The sequence below is a fragment of the Antechinus flavipes genome, chromosome 1 (assembly GCF_016432865.1).
Source record: "Antechinus flavipes isolate AdamAnt ecotype Samford, QLD, Australia chromosome 1, AdamAnt_v2, whole genome shotgun sequence".
Classification (NCBI taxonomy): Eukaryota; Metazoa; Chordata; class Mammalia; order Dasyuromorphia; family Dasyuridae; genus Antechinus; species Antechinus flavipes.
This window is the reverse complement of record NC_067398.1, coordinates 51,012,352-51,034,233: the sequence shown is the minus strand read 5'-3', so window position 1 is coordinate 51,034,233 and position 21,882 is coordinate 51,012,352. Positions and strand designations below refer to the sequence as shown.

At 37.2% G+C, this 21,882-nt stretch overlaps 1 protein-coding gene across 1 annotated transcript in view; it reads left to right on the top strand.

Moving 5' to 3' along the window:
* Positions 1–4,158: 4,158 nt before the first annotated feature.
* Positions 4,159–21,882, top strand: part of VGLL4 (vestigial like family member 4) — a 177,318-nt gene continuing 159,594 nt past the window's right edge. The window contains exon 1 of the mRNA XM_051982414.1: positions 4,159–4,575. The gene's annotated coding sequence lies outside the window, so the exon portion shown is untranslated. The remainder of the gene's footprint in view (positions 4,576–21,882) is intronic.

Below are 21,882 nucleotides of genomic sequence, written 5' to 3'. Positions count from 1 at the left end.
CAAATTGAGAAATATATTTTTGGACATAGTTATGCTTGCCTTGCTTGACTATGCATATTTGTTACAAGGATTTTCTTTTTCTTTTTTTTTTTTGATGATGAATGGTGAAAATGTGGGAGGGGGAGAAATGTATCTTTGTTAATTGAAAAAAAAATTTAAAAAGATATGTGGGCTCTGGAGGATTGGAAGTTATATATAAATCATCAGTATGACATAACAATCAAAAATATAAAAAGATAAATACAGCTTTGGATGTATTTAAAAAGACACAGCATCCACCTTCAGAAAGAGGATCCTAATAGTTCTGTTATTTTCTGCCTATTAGATCACATGTATAGATCTGGGGTCCTGTGTTCAATTCTGAGACAATATTTTAAGGCAAAATATAGACAAATTAGAAGAGAATGACCCCACTGGTGAGAGGATAACATAGTTTATGAAGATTAGTTGAAGGAATTGGGAGTGTTTAGTGGGAAGCAGGAGCAGAGGTAGATACTGTGGATGTCATGTGGATGTCAAAGACCTGTCATGAGGACAAGTAATTAGATTTGTTTTGCTTGGGCCCTGCCAGCTCTTTGAGAGCAGAGACTGTGGGGGATTTGGAAACTTGGGTTGAGTTTTCTTCCGCATTTTTTTCCTTTCTTTGTATTCCCAAGGCTTAGCACAGTGCCTGGTAGGAAAATGGTCTGACTCAATGACAATAGGTGGCAGAGACAAATTTTGTTTTGACAAAAAGAAAAAAGGTCCACTGATGGAATGTGCCACCTTGGAAGTTGGTCTGTTCCCCTTCACTCTTTGAGTAAGAGCTGAATGACCACTACTTGGGGAATTATCTTAAACAGTTGGCTGCTGAGGTCCTTTCCAGCTCTGAGATGCTCTGCAGTAACCAAGTCTTCCTCACATAGTAACAGCCTCCTAGTGATTCTCCCTGCATCCAGTATCTTGACTCTCCAGGCCACCATTTTCTCTAAAATGAAAACCCTTCATCTAAAATTTAATGTTTCCCCTTTCCCCAGAACTGATTATTGCCCTACCTTTATTATTATTCCCCATTCACCAATCTACACAGAACGAATGGAAACATTTTTAAAGCATTAGTTAGGTGCTAGGCTTAGGAATTTGACTAAGTGAACATTTCAGGATGCCGATCTACTTTGGTTTGTGTTTATCTGCCCTCTAGTGCATCGTTTTCGGAGAAAGAACCATTAGAAGGACATTGGGTTCAGAGAAAGGCCAAGAAGTCTCAAACGGATAGGCAACAGTTAATATTTAGAACACAAAAACTACTGGGAAATCAAAGAAATTATAAGGAAAAAAATAGAAAGGCAAAAATTTATATTCTTATTCCATAGGATTCCTGAAATAGGTAGAATCACAAAAATCAACTAAGTGACCAAGGCTGTGACATATCGATGTAAAGGGAAGTGCTGGAATTAGTAGATGAAAGATCAAATTCTTGTCACATGCTTGCCAGATACCTCTGTCTTGGGAAGACATTCAAGATTGTTCTAAGCAGAGCAGGGAACTGAAGAGTGATAGTGGGCCCTCTGAGAACCTCTGGATTATACTAATATGCAAATTACCTGGCACCATACAAACTATACATATTTAATTTGGTTTAATTGGGCAAATAATGAAATAACTTCCTTTTCCTTTTCTGATGCTGCCAAGTAACAATTTCAGGTTTCTGTCACCTATCTTTTTAAAATACTCTGTAACAGAATTGGATTTCAATAAATGGAGGATAAACAGCATTATTATTCCCATTGTAACCCTAGGAATCTTAGTAGTGGCACTAAAAGACTGAGAAATGCTCTTTCACGAGACTATTAGAGAGAAAGGGAGGGAAAGAGACAGATAGTTTGGAAGAGAATCAGGTGTTTCAACAATCCAAAGGAAAGAGAGAGAACGGTAAATGGCCAGTTTTCCAGGCCAGACACACTTCCCCCTCTTTTCTTTTGGCTGCTAAAGTCCCTGACTCTCTTCCAAGCTATCTGCCTCTTTCCCTAATACTCCTGTGCAGGAAGCGTTTCTCAATATGTTACTGCTACTACTAAGACTCCTAAGATTATTGATGGGAAAAACAATGTCATTTGGATAGAACTTATTTTAAACTTTATCTCATTTTTTCCTTTAGATCTTAATATTAGAAAGATACCCTTAGGAAACACATAGTTGAGATAAAAAATGACAAAATGAGACAAAGCCATTCATAAGGCAAGATCTGCCTTTTGGATTCCATACTTTGATTTTGTAGTGATAGATAGAATACTAGCCTGGGAGTCATAGGGTTCTAGGTCTAGTTCCAGATGCCTCCCTCATGAGGACCGGAACCTTGATTATTTTCTCCCTTTGAGGTCTCCATTCTCTCATATGTAAAATCATCTTATTATGTCCTAGGTTTATGATAGGTTGCTGTTGTTGTTTGTCTTTCATCCTGGAAGGACATCAGGGTGGGGATGCCTTGATATGCAAATGAATTGAATTTAAGAGAGGAAGGACTGTGCAAAGCACCAATTTCAGTTTCTCCTTCAGAGCCATCTAGGTCTAGTAGACAGGTCTCAGTTTACTGAAGTAATTGCCAATTCAGTGATTAAGGCTAGGTCAGAAATGAGGCAGAAAATGGCTTCTTTTACCTAGTCAAAAAAAAAAAAAAAAAAAGTCAATCTGGGAGAAGATCCTCAAGGTTTCTGGCCAAAACAGCAATGCAGTTGTGTATGTAAAAGTGTTTTGGAAGTTGTAACACATTGTACAAAAGGTAACTTATTTTCTGTTTAGCAAATCGCTGATACTATCTTTCCTTCCAGTTCATGTGAAGCCTTCATACCTGAATCTGTAACTAGTTGCTGAGGTTTGATAATGAAAACCCAGTGTCAAATACACATCGAGAGGGTACAGGGGAAGTAATATCTCTATTTTGTACAGTTAATGGCTGCTTGTGTTATAAAATGTCTTCTTAATTGTTGCAGTAGTGGAACAATGGGGAGGAGGAGGGGGAAGGAAAAGGGGATGTTGGAGGGTAGATGGCTGGTTGTATATACAGTAAGCCGAATGCTTTGCAAGCTCGCCATTCCTAAGTGCCTCAGAATGACAGGAAAAACCACCACAATCCTCTCAACTCCTGAACGTTCTTGGTTCTAGTAATAACAAATTGACCCTAATGAGAAGTGTTTCATCCCACTTTTTCGGAACCCCCAGCCTCCAGCCCTGGCACTTTTCAGAGAACACAGGCTGCTGACTCTAGAAGTTTGCCAAACTCAGCCAGCATTTGTGAGAGCTGCTCCAAGCGAAATGTCTGCTCCTGCCGCACCCCCCTCTCTCCCACACTGTTTTGATTTACCCTGACTTCCTCCTTGAGGCAGGGGAGGGAGGGAAAGGGAGTGACTTACTGGTGTGTGTGAGTATGTGAGTATAGTAGTGATGTCTGTAAAATACTGTAATGGGAGGAGGAGGCAAAGCTCCGTGAATTCTCTGTACCGCTCCCCTGTTCCTAATCAGTGTGGCGCGGAAGCAGACACCATCAGGGCCAGCGGGAGCCTGGTGTTCGAAGGGCTCAGAAAATGTTCTCAAACGCGGCTTGGAAAAGTGTCTTTCAGAGTACTTAGGGCAAGAGCTTTTCGTGTCATGAAGAATGGGGGAGGGGGTATCGACACTAGGGTCTCGTGTTTACGTGTTACTCGGCCAAGGCACAAGTGTACGTGCGCGGCCAGTGTGGAAATTGGGTGTCAGTGCTGGGAGTGAGCGTGAGAATGACCGGTTTAGACCTGACAGACGGCCAGCGTGGTTCTTGTCAGGTTCTGTGGATACGATGCATTTCTACCCAAAAAGTCTTTGCGAGGCTATGGGACTGAACCCAAGCACAGCGTTTGTATCTACTTGCCTATTTTGAAGGGGGTAAGGGCCGGGCCAACACGTATGTGTGTCTGTAGTCCACTGGTCACATCTGTGTGTGTGTGTGCTTGTATAAGCGCCCGGAGTGCTGGGGGCAGGTGTAATGCGGAGTGCGCACGTGGCGGGGGGATGGGAGAGTGTGTGCGCCTTCCACCGGGGCGTACGCGGTGTGTACATACGGGGGGGGTTGGGGAGGGAAGGTCCCGCCCCTCTACCTGCCCGGCCCCGCCCCCGGCCCCCGGCCGGGCTCTCCGCTAGCGCTGGGACTTGCTCCTCCAGGTCTCGGTCCCCACCTGCTCCGCAGCGGCGGCTGGACGGGACGGGGCGGGGCCCAGAGCGGGCGGCGACGACTCCTCATTCCTGGGATTCCTGGCGCTCCTGCTCCCGCTCCAGCTCGGGCCGCACGGTCCTTCCTCCCATCCCGCCCCCGTCTGTGGGTCCGACTCTGCCCGCCGGCCGCTCGCGCCTGCCCGTCCCGGAGGAGCCCAGTCGGGGCTGCAGCCTTGGCCCCTCACCCTCTCGGGGGAAGGGGGGGGGGGGGGGCGGCGGGGGAGAGGAAAAGAGAAGGAAGGGAGCGCCCCTCCAGACCCCGCCCACCAGAGCCACGCCCCCACAAAAGCCACACCCCCCAGTAGCGGCCGGGCCGGGGCCGGAGGTGGCGGCTGCGGAGCCGCGCACGGGCCGGTAAGTGAGAGACATTGAGAGGAGGCAGGAGGGCAGCTGGGAGGGGAAGTGGGGGGCAGGAGCAAGCACGTGGGGCCGCGGGGTGGGAGGGGGGGGCTCGGGAGCTGCGGGACTGGCCCGGGGACTCTGGCACCCTTAGGTCCCGCAGCGGCTTAGGCTTTAAGGGTCTCTCCCGGACTGGGGGATTCCCTGCTGATGGGATCCCTCCTCTGAGGGCTTTCCTCTGAGCGGACGAAGAACCAGGGATCCTTCTTCTGAAGTGGAAGGAGGCCACGAGGGGATTCCTAATCTTGGGGGAGGTCTCCCTCTTCTGAGGGGACAGGAGGAGTCAGAGGGGTCCCTCCGAAGAGGCGAGGCAGTCCATGTGAGATGGAAGGGGACAGTGAAGGGATGGCCTGTTTTAGGTGGGGAGGAGAATCCAGGGAAACCTCGGAGACGACTTCCCCCTCTTCAAAGGGAAGAAGTCGGAGGCTGAGGGAGAGAAGAGCATCGGAGGGAGCTCTCTCTCTGAGGGTCGGGAAGTGTGAACCTCCGTGAAGGGAGTGCCTTCTCCGTTAATGGACGGGGAAGGAGTTTTAGAGAGTCTTTTCTGTGAGGTTGCATGCCAACCGAATAGGGTCTTTCTTGGAGAAGGGAGAACGAATGGCATTTTTTGGATATGGTGGGTGAAGACTGACGGAATCCCTTTTGGGAAGGGAGGAAGGGAAGAGGAGTAGGGAAAGAGTTGGAAGAAATAAATACCTTCCGTGTAAGTAGGGGTGACAATCAGCTGAGCTGATCCAGTGTCTGAGTGGAAGAACTTGAGATTTCCTAATTTTGAAGAGAACTGAGTTTACGGGAGAATGTTCGGTGGAGGGTCGTAAGGCAAGTAGAAGGGGAAGTTGTGATTCCAACTATGTAGTGCTATGGAAAGAGGTTCCTGGAAGCCTAGATGCAGGTCAGTCTGTATTGGTTTGGAGGGAAATGAATGAAATTTCAGGTGGTGCTAGGCAACAGGGACTGCCTTCCATTCATCTATTCTTCCAGAACCTGAGGAAAAAACAAAAACAAAAACAAAAGCACCTCCAGTACCAACTGCTTACCCCCTTTTCTTATTCAAAGACCAGACTTTACTGAAGGGGAAAAGTTATCCTTCCTTCCTTCCTTCCTTCCTTCCTTCCTTCCTTCCTTCCTTCCTTCCTTCCTTCCTTCCTTCCTTCCTTCCTTCCTTCCTTCCTTCCTTCCTTCCTACCTTTCTTCATACCTTCCTTTCTGTTCATCCTTCTGTTCTCTTTAATTTCTTTTGTTTTTTTTCTTTCTCTTTCCTTCTCTCTGTCTCTGTCACTCTTTTTTCTTTCTTTCCTTTCTTTTTTTCTTTCATGATGATGATAGGTCTTCCTGAGATTGCATAATAACTTTTTTTTTTTTTGCTTAATAACTTTTTAGGTGGATTATTTACCTGCAGACATTTGAAGTTTACTTTAAATTGGCATTTTTAAAAAATCTATACTGCTGTCATCATCGGTGCTGTTTGTTAGTTGTGTTTTCTTCACTGCCTAATAAAAACCAGCATCCTGGTGGTCTTTTTTTAGTTTATTTCAGAAGCTAGTCACCCATTTCTTAGGAGTGATCTGCCATTTTGGAGTATTTTGTTTTCCAGTTCAAAACCCTGCTTCCCTGTTATATAAAATGAATGTCCAGATGTGTTTCCCCTGAATATTTTTAGAAATCCATCATCAATGCCAAGTGTCTTCCCAAGATTCAAAGTTCAGTTATACACACTCGACCAATCTTGAACTCTGTCCTTAGATAGAGACAAGACAAAGCATCTGTATTGAGTTCTTACTGTACTTGAGCTGTGCTCCCTGCAGAGTTAATGAAGAGTGTAGGCATTCTTATGAGCTTTTTCTTATTAGGGCTGGCTTCGAAACAGCCTCCTCATTATAAAGAGGTATGCTGCCCAATTTGTGGATTAACTGGGAAAATTTTAATTACTTCTGGACTGAAATGCAAACTAGTTTTAATGTTGACCCAAACAAAATTCAGGAAGATAAATTTGTTATAAAAACAATCATAGGATACTTTCAAAATAGAACTCTAAATAGTTTAGTGGAAAGATCATTGGTTTATTAGTGGGAGAACTGGATTTAAACTTACCTAGAATGCAGTTTTCTCTTTTGTAAACTTAGTATAACAGTACCCATCCTAATTTTAAGGATTAAATACATTTCCTGAAAAGCACAAGATACAAGAGTAATAAAGATTATTGTTATTTTATTTTAAACTATTTGGAATTGAATGAAAATAATAAAGTGCTAGATAACTGAATTTTAAACTTTATAGGTGATAAATTGAATTATCATTGTTTTTGCTAATACTTTTACAGTAGCATGTAATAAAACAAAATTCTCCTCTATAGTAGCACGTCCTGTCCGGTCTTTTATGTGGAAAGTTGACAATTGAGTATACTAATGATAAGTCGCATGCTTATTTAGAATGTGGAAGGGAAGAAACCTTACTTTTAGATATGTTTTTGGTCATTTCCTACAGATATGCTTATGACCAAACTGAACTTTTCATATTTCAGTTTTTGATACATTTACTATGTAAAATAAATGGGTTTTCCCTGGGCATTCTAAGACATCTATCATGCTAAGTTTCTATGAAGAACTAAAAGAAATTTGGTTCTTTATAGTGTTAACATCAGATAGATAGAGATATATGTGTATAGGGAGATAGAGATGTGTATCTATATATGTATATGATAGATATATTTGTTGATGGATATATAAATAGAATAATCTGTAGATATATTTACATATAGATATGTGTGTATCTAAATAAATATTTATATGGATATATGTTGTAGTGTTCTTCTCTAAAATATAATGTTCTCTGGGAGCAGGTTTCTTGGGGGACTTCTGGGAGCAGCCTTCATTTTAGTTCAGTGTAATCACCCCAAATGCTGCCAGGAGTTAAATCCAGATTCTTTATTGTCTCCTTCAAAATAGCCCGGTTAGCTTTCTTGTAGGCCTATCTCTCTCCTTGGTTCTGAGAGCTCTTGCCACTAGTCCTTTGTTTCTGCCAGCTTCAGCCTCTCTTCCTCCGAATCTCCAGCCAGCACAAAGGTAGAAGTTGGAATGAATCTGACTCTGCCTCTGAGAGTGGGCTTGTGTCTGGCCCTGAGAGCTTCTTGCTTATATGCTGTGCAGTGAGAATAGTTCAATCATTACATCACTAGGAAACCATTATTTGTTGTAGGATTAAATCAATGCTAAATTAGATTTAACCATTATCTCTATCAATTCCACTGACTTAGCACCTTGTAAGAATTCTAACAATATGTGTTGATAGATGTATAGATATGCTGTAGTAAATATTAAAAAGGCATCCAGCTTTTGGCCTAGACTTCGAATTATCTAAGTTGCTTTTTGTCCCAACTTGTATTGCATTTGAAATGCAATAGTAATAATAACAAGTATGAGGAGCTATGAATTCTTAGAAGGAAAAATCCCCAAATAAATGGGAAAACCTTGGTGTAGTTTAAAAATCAAGGAATTCATGTGGTAATGATTTTTAGGGACTATGGTGATTGTGAAAGTTGTGGTCTCCTTTATTCTTTGTTGGATTAAACTCTGTATCATATGTGTGAGAAAAATTAGTGAAAAGGGAAAGGTTTCAACTTTATGATAGCTCCGAAAATTAGGAAAAGAGAATTTCTTCCATGCAAAATAGTCAAATTAAGAGAAGTACATTTACAATTCTTTTGGAGAGTCCCATGGTTAATTAAATCCACATATAAGAGTTTAAAAATTGGGTATAGGGGGATTATATTTTTCCCATAACCTTTTAAGGTAAGACACTATTAAGGAAATTAGAAGTATGTAATGTATTTTAACTGTATGGTCTGGCAAGGTGGGAAAGAGGAAGGAGGATGTATATGGAGACCCTGAAAAATTAAAGGGACATACTATGTTTTGGGCTGGAGGTAAACAGCAAGCTATTTTACAGTAGATTAAAAATGCTACAGGATATATTTCATGAGCTCAAGTCTGAGAACCAAATATTCATTAGTGCTAATTATGGTGTGTGTGTGTGTTTTTTTTAAACAGTACTGTATGTTTTAGGTTAAACAACTTTCCTTTAGTCCTGAATCAGCTAAAAATGGAGAATTATCTTTCTTAGACTTGTGCATTCCCTTTAGAGTCACTGTGAGGAAATCAATGAATGAATGAATGAAAGAAAAAGTATTTATTAAGTGCTTTCTGTGTTCAAAGTACTGTGCTAAACACTGAGGTAGCAAATAGAAACACAAGACAGTCCCTGTTCTCAAGTAGATCAGAAACATCCCAAGGGAGGTTTGTGTTGTGATTCTAAACGGAGTAGTCCCATTGGGCCTGGTTGAGTGGAAGGAATACTGATTCTAATGGAAGAAGCCCAGGATCTGAAGCCGAGCTTACATTTGCCAGTTAGTACCTACATGAAAGTTAGTACCTACAAGCTTCTATTTCCTCATCTGTAAATTTAGCGATTTGGATTATATGTCTTCTAAGGTCCTTTCCAACTCTTAAATCCTTTGATCCTATGATAAGGGGTTGCCTACCAGCAAAGTAATATGTTCTCAGTTCTTGTCTTTTTTAATCTTTGAGGTGGTAGGTCTCTTCTTTCCAAGTGAATTAAATTGATCAGACACCCTATTTTGGGAGTGTAAAAAACTCATAGGGAACCAGATACTCAAATACAAATGAAATACCCTCATAAATTAGTACTTATGAATGTAGGATTTGGAGCCAAAAGATCTGAATAAAAATCTGCCTAAAATACTAGCTATGAAATCAGGAGCAAGTTGTTAACCTCTGAGCCTTAGTTTATACATTGGTGGCATGGGCTGGTCATATTTGTATTATTTGTGAGGAAAGCGTTTTGTAAACTTTTAAATATTACAGTAGCATAAGCTAACTACTATGTTTGCTGTTATTACTTTTGAGTGTCCTTTCACTTTGTAACCCACATGGTAAAGAAGTAATTCTGGAAATCTGAAGTCCCATAAGTAAAGAGAGACTTGAAAAGAGTTAATAAAGGGAAGGTTTATCTGCAATTAAGATGAAGAAGATTCTATCTAGTACCTAGTCCTGAGAAGGTAATGAATTAATGTTCCACAGGGGATTAGTTGAATATGAGTTTGATTTGCTCTTTTATTCTTTCTCTATCTGGCTAAGAATCAAATGCCCTTTTCTGTAACCTTTTTCCCAAAGCACTTTGGTAGATAAAACTTGGGAAAAAAACCGCAGCTGTGTCACCATTCTACTTAATAAACCTCAATGATTCCTTACCGTGTCTGGGATAAAATAGAAATTCTTCTATTCACAATCTGCATCCAGCCCTTTCTTTCTAGACTCTTTTTTTTTTTTTCATCATTGTTCAGTCTTTTCAGTCCAACTGACATTTCATGAGCTCAAGGATTTCCTTGGTAGAGATATTGGCCTGGTTTGCCATTTTTTTCTCCAGATGAGGAAACTGAGGCAGACAATAACATGATTTGCCCAGAATAACTCTGCTAGGAAGTATCTGAGGCCAGATATGAACTCAGAAAAATAAATTTTCCTGACTCAGGCTTGGTACTCTATTCACTGTGATACATAGCTATTTGAAGATATTTTATAAATATTAGCTATCACCATTTATTAATAACGTACTTATTCTATGTGTATATAATATTAATATTGATTTAGATGTTTATTGTACAATAAACTATATAATGTTTCTTATATATGTTCTGTGTAGTCATTTTTCAGTCATGTCTGACTCATCATAACCCCATTTGGGGGTTTTCTTGGCAAAGATACTGGAGTGCTTTGACATTTCCTTCTCTAGCCCATTTTATAGATGAGGAAACTGAAGCAAACAGGGTAAAGTGATTTGCTCAGCATCAAACAGCTATTAAGTATTTAAGGTTTGAACTCGCAAAGATGCATCTTCCTGATTCTAGATCCAGCACCCTAGTAGCCCCATAATATGTGTAAATATATAGTTTATTACATTGTAGCATACTATGTAATGCTCCTATTATGTATTATTATATTATGTTATATATGTGTGTATATGTATTACATATATATTTATGACTATACATGCCTGCATGTTGTATCCTCAGATAGAATGTAAGCTCCCTGGGGATAAGGAATATTTCATTTTTTGGTATTTGTAATCCTAGCATCCAGTGCAGTATTTTGTACTTAGTAGTTGCTAAACAACTATTTTCTGACAAATTGTTTAATGGGAAGATAATTTTTGGTCAGTAACAAGGAGACATAAACTAATTTAGGATAGCCTAATTTGAAAGTTTGTGATTTGTAAGGCAGTGACTGGTTAATACTTCTTAAGTTACTATGTTTATAAGTTCTAGTAGTGTCACCAAGGTAAAAATGGTGGCCTTTGGCTATGGATACTAGCTTCCTTTTAGATTTTCCATGAGCATGGTTAAAGAGGAAAGAGCCATGAATGCTTTATAAAAATAAAGTGAAATACCTTTTTTTTTTTTTTTTTTTTGTCAGAGTAGGGTGGGAAGAGAAGGGATTGGGATCCAGACCTGTGATTTCATTAGTCTGGAGTAACTCAGTTTGGAAGCTGCTTTCACTGATTCAAGTTAGCAACTGGTCTGTAATTTACAACTGTGGAGTTGCCTGGGGGTACAAACAGGTTAAGCTACATGCCCAGGATCATGCATTTATTAGTAGGTGTCAGAAGCAGGATATGAATCCAGGTTTTCTTGATTGAAAGACCTACCCTCAATCCATCAATAACCAACAAGCATTTCTTAAGCACTAAATATATGTTGCACACTGTTGAAGTTCCTGGGAATGCAAAGGCAAAAAGAAAGGAAAAGAAACAATTCCTGCCCTCAAGGATATTACATTCTTTTGTGGGGAGAGAAGATGATGTTTATATAATATGCATATGCATACATATCTATATGCTTATATATACATATAACAAAAATAGATATATAGAACAAACATAAAATCAGTACACGTTTCTGTCTCAGACACCATGGAAAGGTTTTGGGAGAGGATGAGAAAAGTTTCCAAGTAGTACTTGGATTGAGCCTTGAAGGAAAAGACATTCTATGAAGTAGAGATTTTTAAAAAGGGATGCATTCCAGGTAGAGAAGACATACTATTTCTTACCTCTTAAATACCACTGAAAATAGCAAAAATATTGTTTATTATTTAGTCTCTTAATTAGCATCTTAGTAAGGTGGTTCTACTATTCTTGATGGTGAACACAGTTTAAAAAAAAAAAAAAAACTTAGCAGATCTTTTACACTTGTCTTCTGTTTATCCTTCCATTTTTGTCCTTAAATGTCGTTGGGATAACTTTGCCTCATTGGATCTCTTTAACATAGTTTTTATTCTTTTTTAAAATTTTTGATAACATTTTATTTTTTCAATTACAAAGATAGTTTTCAACATCCATTTTTATAAAATTTTGAGTTCCATTTTTTTCCCTCCTTCCTTCGTTTATCTCCCTCTTCCCCAAGACAGCAGTCTTATATAGACTATTCACATACTATCATTTAAAACATATTTTCACATTACTCATGTTGTGAGAGAAAAATCAGAACAAAAGGAAAAAGCTATTAAAAAAAAAAAGCAAACAAAAAAAGTGAAAATATGCTTCCATAGTTTTCTCTCTGGATATAAATGGCATTTTTCATCCCAAGTCTATTGGAATTATCTTGAATCACTGAATTGCTGAAAAGAGCCAAGTCCATCACAGCTGTCACATAATCTTGCTGTTGCTTCACTTCACTTCACTCAGCATCAGTTCATGTAAGTCTTTTTTTTTTTAATTAAATTAAATTTATTTTATTTTAAATAACTTTTTATTGACAGTACCCATTCCAGGGTAAATTTTTACAACATTATCCCTTGCACTCACTTCTGTTCCGATTTTTCCCCTCCCTCCCTCTACCCCCTCCCCCAGATGGCAAGCAGTCCTATATATGTTAAATAGGTTACAGTATATCCTAGATACAATATATGTGTGCAGAACCGAACAATTCTCTTTTTGCACAGGGAGAATTGGATTCAGAGGATATAAATAACCCGGGAAGAAAAACAAAAATGCAAGCAGTTTATATTCATTTCCCAGTGTTCTTTCTTTGGGTGTAACTGCTTCTGTCCATCCTTGATCAATTGGAACTGAGTTAGATCTTCTCTTTGTTGAAGAAATCCACTTCCATCAGAATACATCCTCATACAGTATCATTGTTGAAGTATGTAATGATCTCCTGGTTCTGCTCATTTCACTTAGCATCAGTTCATGTAAGTCTCCCTAGTCCTCTCTGTATTCATCCTGCTTCATGTAAGTCTTTCTAGGCTTTTCTGAAATCAGCCCACTCATCATTTTCTTATAGAACAATAATATTCCATTACATTCATATACCATAACTTATTCGGCCATTCCCCAGTTGATGGACATCACTTTATTGGTTTTTATTCTTTATTGATTCATGAAAAGAGATTTTGTTTGTAATTTCCATCAGCCTTTACAAAATTCAAAATTCTTAAAGATTGTTTTCTTGGCTACTATTTCTAAATCATGATGCCTGTACTCTGGCAAACATCCTTCTCCCCTTCATGAACGTTCTTCCCTAATCTTGGTCTCTAATTCTGGTTCCACTCTAATTTCTGATAGGTAAACAGTTGCTTTATCTTTCCAGAATCAAGGATCCACATCATTTCCTAGCCATCACTTCCAAACCCTGTCTCCTACAAGCTATCTCTCCTTACTGCTCTGTTTTTGGATTTCCTTTGGGTTTTGTCTTCCTCTTTTGGAAAGTAAGCTTTTTGAAAACAAGGGCATTTTCTCTTTTTCTCTCATTTTTAATATGTGTAGCTCTAAAATCCTTAGCACAGTGCTTGGCATATAATATTTAATAAATGTTTTAGCTATTCATCTTTTACTTAAATGCCAACATCATTCAGAATATCTTGAAAGATATAACAACATATGCAAACTTTTTCAGTGACAAACATCAGATAAGGCATAAACCCCATAGACTTACATTCACAAAAGGTGTTTGTCATCGAGATAGAGAAGATCCAGCTTAGAGTCTAAGTGCGAAAGAAAATCTTTATAAATGGTGAAGTTCTCCAGATATTCTCCTTCCTCATGACAATATGCAAAGTCACATCAAACTTGAGAATATTTCATTGTCTTTTGGAAGAGATCTAATCTGAGAACCCACAAAAAGTAGAACAAATGGAGGAAGAATGTCTACTGCCAGCATTATAACCTGAAATTCCATGGACAATGGCGCTTGTCCATTACTATGTTTATCTGGGGTCAGATAGTGCATATAGACAACAGATTCAGCTCAAAGCTAAACAGGAGGGGGAGAGGAGATGGGGTTGCCTTCAGGGAATTGAAAAACTATTCTAGTGGTTCCAATTTTTTTGTCAGAAATAAAGGCCCACCTTTTAAACACAAATATCATTATTCTATTCTGAGATAAAGAACATAATTGTCTCAAAACAACTGAAAATGGATAGCACACAAAAGGCACTAAAAAGACTTATGGAGGATGTGAGAGGGCTACAACATTTAAAATTGAAGACTTTCCAGAGGAACTAGAGAAAAAAGATGGCATAAAGTAAAAGTAAGGTTAAAAAATGGGTTGGCCACATGTTGAGCAGAAGTAGACATCTCAAGTGCTACACTGATATACTCAAACCAGTAGGAAAAAAATAAGAGAGACTTCTAGAAGATTGAGTGAGCCCCAGTATGATGAACTGATTGGAAAACCTAAGCCAAGTTTTACATAGGATAGATAGCCATGGAGGGCTTGTAATTTTTACAAGAAACATCCAAATGGATGAGGTCACAGATGCATTTGATTACTGGAGTGTAGACAACATTATATATGATTTAGCCTAAGTTTTAAAGAAATATGAGTATCTGGGTACAAGTTAAGTACATTATTCACAAAACTCTGTTATTAATCACAATATAAACCTTAGTTTTCTTTACCAGAGATAAATAGAAAACAATCTTCACTCTCTCTGAAACTTAAGTTAGTTGGAAACCTTTGAAGATTGTGCTCAGCTGTGACTCAGACCAGCTTCTAAGCTATAACTTTAGTCGTTAAAAAAAATTCTTATGTTTCTTCTGCTGCCAGATTTAATTTCCCTAATAATAGCTTTAAATGTCTCCGAGAGTTAACCTTTTCTTCACCAATTATTCCCTCCCACACAACCTCTCCCCAAAGTAAGATTTCCTTGCTTTTAAGAAGGGAAAACATACTATTTTTTTTTCATTTATTTCAGAAGGTAATAGGATCTCACTTGGGATCATGAAAAGAATACTGGAAGAGAAATTTAAGAGTTCTAGTCTTGTTTCTTTTGCTTATTTGCACTATGACTTTGGAAAAATCATTATTTTTCATGTCACATTTTTTCCCTATAAATGGGAATATTAATAACTGCCCTACCTACATATTCAAAAATTTGTTATGAAGATCAAACAAAATATAGAGCAACAGCATCATTTGCTTGGGAATCAGGAGAATTCAATTTTAGGTTTAGTTTTGCTGCAATTGGCTTAACATTGGGAAATCACAGTCTTTCTAGATCTATTTCCTTTTCTATAAAATGAGGGGAGTGAATTCAGTCATCTATTTTTTAGCTGTAAAACTCTTTGATTTTATGATACTAGAAATAAGGGTCATTTAAAAAATATATAGTGTCATAAGCATTTTTATCCTTCACATTTGGGTTTCGGTCTGTGTTACTTTAGGTAAACTACTTAACTGCTTTGTTTCCTCATTTGTAAAATGGGAATAATCATATTGGCCTTATCTACCTCAGAATAATTAGATGAAATTATTTATGTGAAAACTGAAAAGCTAAGGTGATATAATTAAAATGAAATGACATATAGAAATACTTTGAAATCTTATAATCTCTATAGACGTATAAAATGGTAATTTTGTTAGTTAAAAGAACACAGAAAGAGAAAAAGTATAGTCTTAACAAAGTTATAGGTTTCCAAGAGGTCTTAGAGGACAAGTAGAGAAGCAGGAGCAAATGTAACAGAAGGAGATAAAAATAGGGTTGGAAGTATTGATGAAGAACAGGATTTTCTATTCCCTTTTTAACTTTTAAAAATTAATAAGCATTTGTTCTCATATCCCTCCTCCCAATTTTAAAAGAAAAAAGAAAAGTAAAATCTTTGTAACAAATAAACATAGTCAAGCAAAACATATTCCATGTTGGCAACATACAAAAATGTATGTCTCATTCATTATCTTGAATCCTTCACCTCTTTGTCAATGGGTTGCATTGTTCATCATCTCCAGTCTAAGTTAATCACTGCATTGATCAAAGTCAAGTCTTTCAAAGTTGTTTTTCTTTACACTGTGGATGTTTTGTTTTGATTATGTTCACTTATCTCTGCTTCAGTTCCTATAAATCTTCCCAAATTTCTCCCAACTTATCCCTTTCCATCATGTCTTGTGGTACAATAATATTCTGTTACATCTGTATACTAGAATTTGTTTAGCCAATCCCCAAATAATGGGCATTTTTTAGTTTCCAATTCTTTGCTGCCACTGTAAAGATAACTACTATAAATCTTTTTGTGTTTATACAGGTTCTTTTCCTCTTCCTATGATCTCTTTGATGTATAAATGTAGTAGTGGTGGTAGTGGTGGTGGTAGTGATAGTATCACTGAATCAAAGTAACATCTTGGGGAAGTTATTTACTTTCTCAAATGACAGGACAAGTCTGTAGCTTCACCAATAGTGCATCAATGTGCCTCTTCCCTGCTGCTCCACCATTTATCATTTTCCTTTTTTGTCTTCTTTGCTAATGTAATGAATATGAGATCGAACTTCAAAAATCACTTTAATTTGCATTTCTTTATTTATTAGTGATTTGAAGCATTTTAAAAATATGGCTATTGATAGCTTGAAATCCTTCCTCTGAAAGTTACCTGTTCATATCCTTTAATGACTGACCAATTAAAAATGACTCATTCTTAAAATGAAATAAGTTCCTTATATATTTTAGAAATTAGACCTTTATCAGAAAAACTTGCTGCTAAGATGTTTTCCTGATTGCTTGCTTCCCTTTTAATTTTAGCCACTTTGGTTTTGTTTATGTAAAACTTTCATTTTTATCTAATTAAAATTGTCCATTTTATCTTCTGATATTCTCTCTATCCTATTCAGTTTGGTTATGAATTCTTCCCCAATTCATAGATCTGAAAGGGAATATCTTCTTTGTTCATATATGTAAGTATGTAGACCTGTATAATATACACATTCATATACATGTACATAGATATATATTTAAAATATCTTGCTCATGTATCTATTTGAGGCTTACCTTATTCTAGGGTGTGAGGTACTTATCTAAATCTACTTTATTCTTAATTGTTTTTCAATTTTTCAAGGACTTTTTCTTTTATCAAATTCAGGTCTTCCTTCAGTAACTGGAATCTTTGAGTTCATCTAAGTTGTCTTCATTATGTACTTAATCCATTTTACTGCTGATGGAGACTATTTCTACACTTAGCTACCAAATCACATGTTTGCTTAAATAATCTTGTTATTCCTGCTATCTTTATAATTGAAACAGATTAATAACTAATTCACCCACAAGAAAATCTATCCTCATTTTTAACTCCTTAAAGAGTTTGTACACAATCCAGCAGATTTTTCTGTTAGACTTAAAAGTTCAGGGAGGAAAGGAATTCTATCCAATCTTGGCTTTGTATCTCTCCCAGCACATAATCTTTGTACAGTAGGTATATATTAAATATACATTGACTTGAGAATTTATTTTATTGACCTTCTAAGATTGAGTCAATGTTTATACTACACTATATGAGAGTTATTTCAGCACTCAAATATTTTTATTAGTGATAATGTGATTAATGTGACAGAACAAAAATGACTTATGAGTTCATACCCAAGATAAATGGAAAGATAATAAGAGAGACCCTAGTTGCTCTTGATGTGCTTGTCACCCTGATCAGAGCATTGAAAGAGTGGTAGATGTGATTAGTGAACACCCATCAGCTACCTTAGCTAGATTAGGGAATATGGGAGAATAGAAGAGGCTAGATTAGGAAGAATGGGAAAGGAAAAAGGACCAGGGTCCCTAACTAAAAAAAAAAAAAAAAAAAATTAGAGTTTGTAAACTATAAACTTGTGAAAATGACTTCCATTATTAACAAAGTCATAGCACATATTGTTAAAGGGACAATTAGTGAACATCTCTAAAAGGAAATGGTGATCACAAAAGTAGCACAATGTCATCATGAACAGGTCATGTCAAGTAAACCTGATTTCCATCTTTGGCAGGGTTATTGGTTAAATAAATCATAGTAAGCAAAGCAGTTGTCAAAGGTTTTCTTGATCTTTGTGTGGACAAGATATAGCTCAATGAGTAGACTTAGAACTGATTGAATGGCTAGACTCAAAGAGTACAGTAGTTATTAAAGATTTAGTGTCCCCTTAGAAAAAAGCCAGTAGTGGAGTATCTCCTGGGTCTGTCTTTGGCTTCATACTATCTAATAGTTTTGTAAATGATTTATTTGGAGTGCTTATCAGATTTGAAGGTAACATAAAACCAGGAACAGTAGCTGACACCCCGATGACAACATCGTCTCAACAAGTTAAGCTGTAAAGCTGAAACTAATAAAATAAACATTAATAAGTAAAATATAAACTCTTAATCTGGGCTTCAAATATAAGATAGTGGAGATGTATTCAGATATCAGTTTGTCTGGAAAAAAATCATTCATCAGTGTTTTATGGCAACCAAAAAAAAAAGTGATGTAATTTTAACACTTTTTAGAAAATCTTTAAGAGATTAAGTGTTTAATACAAATAAAATATAACTACATCAGAATACATTTGGGATACTCTGTTAAGTTCTGAACTTCACATTTTCAGAAGTACATAGATAAGCAGAAGAACTGGGGTATTTTAGCCTGTAAAAAAAAAAAAGAAGAAGAAGAAGACTATAGTCATATGGAAAATATTTCTAAGTTTTTGAGGGACTGTTAAATGGTTCTGCTTAGAAGGCATAACTGGTAGCAGAGAGATTTAGGTTTGATATAAGAGAATTTTAATCCCTTTCAATTTAATGCATTTGGCAAGTGCATATTGCATGATTGACACTGTTTGCGGTGTTAGAAACCATCCTTGCCCTCAAGCAGATTATATTATATTGGAAGGGAAGACACAAACATGTAAATAAATAAAAATTATATAACAGAGCTAAGCAAAAATAGAATGGGCTAGATTATGGAATCATAGATCCAAAGATGGAAAGGATCTTTGTTGCCATCAAGTCAACTTTCCCCACCCCCAGTTGTGTGACAATGAAATGGAGGCCCTGAGATGTTTAAAGGACTTACCCCAAATCACACATATAAACCAGAAGCATAATGTGGTTTCTCCCTCATTAGAGCTCTTTAGGGCAAAAGGCTAAATGGCCACTTGTTGGGTATTTTGTAAAGAAAATTCTTGGGTGGTTGCAAATTAACCTCAAAAAGTCTCTGAAATGCTTTTCATTTCTAAGATTTTAACATTCTGGATGTTGTAAGTACAGATAAATCAAGTTCCTTCTCTTCCCACCCCAACTCCCATACTAGAAAACATACAAGATGAATAAAATGTAGTTCCTGTCCTCAGGAACTTTATATTTGAAAGGAAGGATAAGGCAAAACATAAAATCACTGTTGCTCAAGACAGAATATGGTATTTCATAAGAAAGATACAAACAAAATACCATAAATATTTGGAGAGGAGAGAGGTCATCTTTACGTGGAGATAGGATGGTAATCGCAAAAGATCTTATGAAAGGAATGCATCTAGGTGGCGCAGTGGATAGAGCACCAGCCATGAAGTCAGGAGGACCTGAGTTCAAATTTGGTCTCAGACACTTAATACTTCCTAGCTATGTGACCCGTAGCAAGTCAGTTAACCCCAATTGCCTCAGGGGGAAAAAAGAAAGAAAGAAAGGAATGGCATTAGAAATGAGTCATTAGAAGTGGGGAAGATCTTGATAGACTGGTATGGGACTTATATTCCAGATAGAGTATGATGATAGTAAAGGCACAAAGACAATGAATGTTGGGAATGGAGAGATGAAAGATTGCCAAAATTTAGGTTATATTCAAAAGATCAGTGGCAGATAAAGAAATTCGAGTCATCTATATATGTTTGAAATGCTGACTCTGTTTAAGGTCTATGGCTCTATGACTTCAATACATAGGGATAATACTACATTCTTCCCTGCCCTCAAGAAATTTACATTTTCTTTGGAAGCAGGAAGGTACTGCTGAAATTAATTACCCCCTCCTCCCTAGAACATAACCTCAGTCAGTAAATCAGTGAATAAACATTTGTTTAGCATCTATGCTGTGTTAGGTACTGGGGATACAAAGAAAAGTATTTTGGACTATTCCTTTGCACTTGTAAAATTGCATGCCTTAGAATTCTCCAGTATCCATCATGGGTTGTTATAGTTGACATTCAATAGAGTTTGTTGTGATTCTTGTAATTAACATACCCAAGAAATTCTGTTGTCAGTCCAAAGGATAGATCAAAAAAGGACTAGTTTCTTTTTTTTATATACAGTGCACAGAAATAATAATAATTTACATTTCTATCATGCTTTAAGGATTATGAAATATCACACAATATCCCAGTGAGAAAGATAGAACAACTAATAGCTAATATTTTTATAGTGCTTTAAATGTGCAGAGCAGTTCATAAATATTATCTCTTTTGATCTTTTGATCCTCAAAACAACCCTGAGAGTTAGGGCTTGTTATTATTCCCATCTTACAGATGAGAAAAGAAAGGCAGGCAGAATTTAAGTTACTTGACACCAGAGTCATATGGCTAGTAATTGAGGCAAAATTTTAACTCATGGCTTCCTGAATTCAAGTCTCATGCTCCATTAATTCTCGAAAACAGGCTCAGAAGTGGTAAGTGATTTGCCCATCATGACATGACTAATGTCAGTGAGGGGATTCCAATCCAAATCTTTTGACTATAAGGTCAAAGCTTTTTCTACTCTGCTATATTGCTTCTTAAAATCTCTTAAGATTTTTAACCTGTGAGTGAATTTTCCATCCAAAATTGATTCCTCCCCTCCCCCCCCAAAAAATTTTTTTAAACTTGTTTTATATTACCTACAATATAAAGTATTGCCTTTATGGCAAATATGGCAAAAAAAAAAAAAAAAAGTATTGCCTATAATACTCCTTGTAGCTATCTGGTATGAATGCATTGTTGGTTTCAAAGTAGCATGTGTGATAGGTGAATCCATTGTCACTCCTAGGATTGTTGATTTAACCTTGTTTTATAGATGAAGAGACTGAGAAACAACCCAGTTAAATGACTTGCCCAGTGTCATACATCTAATAAGCATGTGAGATGGGATTTGAATTTAGGTATTCCTCAGTCCTAGTACAGTGTTCTGTTATTATTACTGTAAAATAATGGTATTGAAATTACAGGAAAAAGTAATAAAACCATGCTTAAGAGTTACTGACATTCTCTTTAAAAGTACTTTATCTCTTTTTTGTTGTTGTTTAAAATTGATTCTTTGTGGTTCTGATGTTAGCGTACCCAGCATGATAGATTTAGGTGTGGTGATCTATAGGGTCCCTTCTAGCCTAAAGACAACTTTATAATTCTGTAAGGCTAGGTGTTCATGTTTAATGAAGTACAATTCTACATTTAATGTTTCATTTCACTTGACATATTTAAAAAATTATATAAAATGTAGCATTCTGTAGGCTTCATTTTATTTCTCTCATTGCCCTCTTTATCTGCTCAATTCTGCTGTCTGTAACTGATGGTTTAAGTCTGGAGCTAGTCCTTCACCTTGGATTACCATAACCATTTCCCAGCTGGTCTTACTTTACACCTGTATTACAGCAAAATCCTTCCAGCTGATCCCAATCCAGTCTTTTCCTTCTCTTATCTACTTTACATGCTGCTGGAACATTAATATATCTAATATAATTCTTTAAGCATGTTATTCTCTGCTCAAAAAATGTTGTAGTAAAACCTGTTGGACAGTGTGCAGGTTTCAAGTCTTTCCCTACTCCCAATGTGTCTTTCATTCAACCACTGAAATTATTTTCTTAAAATCTTAAAATTTCCCTTTAATCTTTAAAATGAAGGGGTTAAACTAGAAGTCTCTTTGCATTCTTACTTTTGAGACTGAGAACTCTATTTTAAAATTCTGACAAATTACCTTCTTACTTTGTTGTTACTGTTGAGTTGTTTTCAT